The sequence below is a fragment of the Ursus americanus genome, unplaced genomic scaffold (genome assembly GCF_024610735.1).
Source record: "Ursus americanus isolate L20-20 unplaced genomic scaffold, mUrsAme1.1.p SCAF_94, whole genome shotgun sequence".
Classification (NCBI taxonomy): domain Eukaryota; kingdom Metazoa; phylum Chordata; class Mammalia; order Carnivora; family Ursidae; genus Ursus; species Ursus americanus.
Genome location: NW_028273676.1, coordinates 243,314 through 248,625, shown reverse-complemented (window position 1 = coordinate 248,625; position 5,312 = coordinate 243,314). Strand labels below are relative to the sequence as shown.

The following is a 5,312-nucleotide window of genomic DNA, read 5'->3' as shown; positions in this document are numbered from 1 at the left end:
AGCGGTTTTTGTCAAACGGGTCCCAGTGCTCTGCTCCTCTCTTTTCACTCCTGCTGCCAGAAGCCCAGGGAGGATGGGAGGCCTTAGAACATGCCTGGGCACTGTGGTTTCTTCCAGAGAAGTGGAGGGCATTGGCTTTACCTTGCCACAACCACTTGGGATAGGGTCTGCACCTCAGGAAAACTGTCTCCGTGGGAAGCCGGCTTTTTGCAAAGGGGTCTCAGGGCCGTGGGCCTCGGGTGTCCCTCCGGCTCCCCAAAGCACAGGGACGAGGTGAGGGGCTTAGACCATGCCTGGGCAATGTTGTTTCTTACACCTGGGTGTGTGGCATTTTGTTGAGCTGGCTACCCCCACTTGGGATAGGTGTTCCACAGCAAACACCTATTGTTCGTCTGAAGCCGTTTTTGCCCCAGGGGTCTCCGGGCTGTGTTCGTTGGGCTTGAACTCCTGCTAGCAAAACTGCCGGGTTGAGGGAAGGGTTCAGACTGTGCCTGGGCCCTGTGGTCTCTTCCAGGTCAGTGTATGGCATTTCCTTCCCCTTGCCACAGGCACCTGGGAGCATGTCTGCACGTGGAGAAAGGCTTTCCCGTGGGAAGCCAGTTTTTGTCAAACGGGTCCCAGTGCTCTGCTCCTCTCTTTTCACTCCTGCTGCCAGAAGCCCAGGGAGGATGGGAGGGCTTAGAACATGCCTGGGCACTGTGGTTTCTTCCAGAGAAGTGGAGGGCATTGGCTTTACCTTCCCACAACCACTTGTGAGAGGGTCTGCACCTCAGGAAAACTGTTTCCGTGGGAAGCCGGCTTTGCAAAGGGGTCTCAGGGCCGTGGGCCTCGGGTGTCCCTCCGGCTCCCCAAAGCACAGGGACGAGGTGAGGGGCTTAGACCATGCCTGGGCAATGTTGTTTCTTACACCTGGGTGTGTGGCATTTTGTTGAGCTGGCTACCCCCACTTGGGATAGGTGTTCCACAGCAAGCACCTATTGTTCGTCGGAAGCCGTTTTTGCCCCAGGGGTCTCCGGGCTGTGTTCGTTGGGCTTGAACTCCTGCTAGCAAAACCGCCGGGTTGAGGGAAGGGTTCAGACTGTGCCTGGGCCCTGTGGTCTCTTCCAGGTCAGTGTATGGCATTTCCTTCCCCTTGCCACAGGCACCTGGGAGCATGTCTGCACGTGGAGAAAGACTTTCCCGTGGGAAGCCGGTTTTTGTCAAACGGGTCCCAGTGCTCTGCTCCTCTCTTTTCACTCCTGCTGCCAGAAGCCCAGGGAGGATGGGAGGGCTTAGAACATGGCTGGGCACTGTTGTTTCTTCCAGAGAAGTGGAGGGCATTGGCTTTACCTTCCCACAACCACTTGTGAGAGGGTCTGCACTTCAGGAAAACTGTTTCCGTGGGAAGCGGCTTTGCAAAGGGGTCTCAGGGCCGTGGGCCTCGGGTGTCCCTCCGGCTCCCCAAAGCACAGGGACGAGGTGAGGGGCTTAGACCATGCCTGGGCAATGTTGTTTCTTACACCTGGGTGTGTGGCATTTTGTTGAGCTGGCTACCCCCACTTGGGATAGGTGTTCCACAGCAAGCACCTATTGTTCGTTGGAAGCCGTTTTTGCCCCAGGGGTCTCCGGGCTGTGTTCGTTGGGCTTGAACTCCTGCTAGCAAAACCGCCGGGTTGAGGGAAGGGTTCAGACTGTGCCTGGGCCCTGTGGTCTCTTCCAGGTCAGTGTATGGCATTTCCTTCCCCTTGCCACAGGCACCTGGGAGCATGTCTGCACGTGGAGAAAGACTTTCCCGTGGGAAGCCGGGTTTTGTCAAACGGGTCCCAGTGCTCTGCTCCTCTCTTTTCACTCCTGCTGCCAGAAGCCCAGGGAGGATGGGAGGGCTTAGAACATGCCTGGGCACTGTGGTTTCTTCCAGAGAAGTGGAGGGCATTTGCTTTACCTTGCCACAACCACTTGGGATAGGGTCTGCACCTCAGGAAAACTATCTCCGTTGGAAGCCGGCTTTTTGCAAAGGGGTCTCAGGGCCGTGGGCCTCGGGTGTCCCTCCGGCTCCCCAAAGCACAGGGACGAGGTGAGGGGCTTAGACCATGCCTGGGCAATGCTGTTTCTTACATCTGGGTGTGAGGCATTTTGTTGACCTGGCTACCCCACTTGGGATAGGTTTTCCACAGCAAGCACCTATTGTTCGTCGGAAGCCGTTTTTGCCCCAGGGTTCTCCGGGCTGTGTTCGATGGGGTTGAACTCCTGCTAACAAAACCGCCGGGATGAGGGAAAGGTTCAGACTGTGCCTGGGCACTGTGGTCTCTTACAAATCAGTGTACGGCATTTACTTCACCTTGCCACAGGCAGTTGTGAGCATGTTTGCACGTTATGAAAGATTTTTCCGTTGGAAGCCGGTTTTTCTCAAATGGGTCTCCGTGTGTGCTCCTCTGTTTTCACTCATGCTTCCAGAAGCCCAGTGATGATGTTAGGGCTTAGAACATGGCTGGGCACTGTGGTTTCTTCCAGAGAAGTGGATGGCATTTGCTTTACCTTGCCACAACCACTTGTGAGAGGGTCTGCACCTTAGGAAAACTGTTTCCTTTGGAAGCCGGCTTTTTACCTAATGGGTCAGGGCTGTGGGGCTCGGGTTTCCCTCATGCTACCAAAAGCACAGTGACGATGTCTGGGCTTAGACCATGCCTGGGGATTGTTGTTTCTTGCACATAAGTGTGTGGCATTCTGTTTACTTTGCTACAACCACTTTAGATAGGTTTTCCACATCAAGAACTTTTTTTTCTTCGGAAGCCGTTTCTGCCCCAAGTGTCCCATGCTGTGTTCGTTCGGGTTTATCTCCTGCTAGCAAACTGTGGTCTCTTACAGATCAGTGTATGGCATTTACTTCACCTTGGCACAGGCACTTGTGAGCATGTTTGCACGTTACGAAAGATTTTTCCGTTGGAAGCCGGTTTTTGTCAATCTCATAGGGAAGAAACAGAAACTCTTTGGCATAACCTGACTCACCCAGCATCAGGAAAGCAGTTCCAGAACTCAGCCCAGGGCCCCTGTCGCCTACCCAATTGTAGCCACCACCATGCCTCTATCGAAAGGAATTCCCAAAGACTCTCCTCTGACTCCACTACCAAAGAAACAGCAGATTGAATATGGCACTTCAAAATATCGAGATGATACATCTGGTATAGTTAGATACACAAGGTTTACCTTTATTTTTTTATTGTTTTTTATTACATAATGTTATAGTCTCCATACAGTATAGTAAATTTCGATGATACATTAGTTGTATATAACACCCAGTGCACCATGCAATATGTGCCCTCCTTACTACCCAACACCAGCATATATTTTAAACAGCAAAATGCTGCTCTGAATAATTTTGAATTTTCCCTCGACCCCCATTGTAACTCTTGGGATGAAAAGACTAATCAGTGATGAAACATCACCTTTGACAATTGGAAAGACATCATCCATATTTGTATGTGACGACAAAAGGCCATCTAACACTAAATGGTGGCCACTCACCCATATCTTAGGCCCAACTGTATAAACACTGTCAAACGTATATCTTAAAAATAGACAAAGAGTAAACCTCACCTTCCCTTTCTAATGAAAGAGTGTTTCTAGGAAACAGCTGTTCAAAATACATTCATAAGCAGTCAATGAACAGAGAAAATGGGATCCCCTGCAAAGTGCTCCAAGCTCAGAAACTAAGTACCTCCTTCACCAAATTCAGAACGCTGACAACTATTACTTAAGTTTTACTTCATGGCTCAACTAGAGAAAAGAGAAAAACCCAGGAGATGGTGGGTTCATGAGAGGTTTTACTTCCAGTCCTGATGTGGATATGACATTTCTCCAAATGGACCTGCCGCTTTCTCTGAATGCTGGATCCCGTGTCAAGCTGCCTCACTGACTCAGATGCAGACGTTCAGAACGTAGGGTGTCGCGGAGCCAGAGCAGAGAAGTGTTGTCAGATGGGGAGAAGCAGCTCCTCGGACCTAAAGCCTGCACACCTGCTGTTGTTTCTGGGAGAAGGGGAAACATAGACTTGTCTTTTAGTAGTAATTATCTCCCAGCCCATTGCCACCATTCCCAGGAAACAGCTAGCACAATGCTGAAGTTGGGTAAGGGCTCTGGGCCTTCCTAGCGCCCCACCTGTGCCTGAGGGAACAGGGAATACCCTGCTGAACTCGGGGAACTGCTCAAGGTCCATTACCTGCACTGTGTCGGGGGACAGGGGCACCGCACTGAAGTTGGGGACTGTGCGGTCCTTTCTCTCGCTCTTCTTGGGGAACACGGGAAACCCTGGAATGTCTGCGAACCATCCCACAAAAGCTTTGCTGAGCGGGTGCCCTGGAGTTCCTGGGTCTGGAGTGTATGGCCAGTTGACGGAGACTAGGCAGAAGAGACTTTCAAGGGAAAAAGGAAAGAAAACTGAGTCTCCATGATGAACTCTCTCAACATGCCCTTCCAGAACCCTGCCTCTTACCCGGGGTGCCCCTACTCCCAGAAAGCCCACCTATGGCCACACAGCATGCATTCACCCAGCCAGGAACTCCACAGGTCCACTCTCTCAAAACTCCACTTCCTTGGCTCCTGGTCTGCGTCCTTGGGCTGCTCCGGATCTGCACACAGAGACGTAGCTCCACCCCCATGGGGTGATTGCTTGGGGAGTATGATGCTTCCAACTCCTTGAATGCCAGGCAACCGGCCCCATGACTCACAACTCTGGGAGTGCAGAGGTCCAGGAGGCACCTCCTTGGCTAAACGCCCTGAGCAGGCATGACGGGGATCATGGGCAGGGCTGCAATCACACACACACACACACACACACACACACACACACACGGCCCCTTTCGCGGACCCCTCTAGCTGCAGACCACCCTCAGAGCCCTGCCCCTTCCCTTCTGCACCAACCCTTCCTGCAAGGGTGTGCCTGGTTCCTGGCAAGGTCAGCTGCTCTCAGACTGTTCCAGCCTTGGGCTTTAGGAAATGCAATGCTTTTATGCATATCCAAGGCAATTTTAAGCGCCAAAAGGAATGCTCCAAGCGGGAATAGCTTTGCCTTCTTGTCTCACCCATGGAGTGGATAGTGCTTCTCAGACCTTCAAAACATCCTTCTAGGGTGAGCCCATTTGTGCTGCAATCTATATACACATGCTTAGTTCTACAGGGAAGGAAGGAAAAGCCGGCCTTCTGTTCTGTCGCGGTTGTGAACCAGGAACATTTATTTTTCACTTGAAAACAGAGTGTTATTGTCGACACTAAATGAAGGAACCTTTTAAAACATTTTAGAGAGGAAGGAAGAGAGTTTTATTCAAACCCAAGTCAAG

At 51.8% G+C, this 5,312-nt stretch overlaps 1 long non-coding RNA gene across 1 annotated transcript; it reads right to left on the bottom strand.

Moving 5' to 3' along the window:
• Positions 1-3,196: 3,196 nt before the first annotated feature.
• Positions 3,197-4,724, bottom strand: LOC148106718 (uncharacterized). Its single transcript, XR_015723599.1, has 3 exons — positions 4,499-4,724; positions 4,196-4,388; positions 3,197-4,004 (listed from the first exon to the last, which is right to left on the bottom strand). It is a non-coding gene; the product is annotated as an uncharacterized LOC148106718 (long non-coding RNA).
• Between the last annotated feature and the right edge of the window lie 588 nt (positions 4,725-5,312).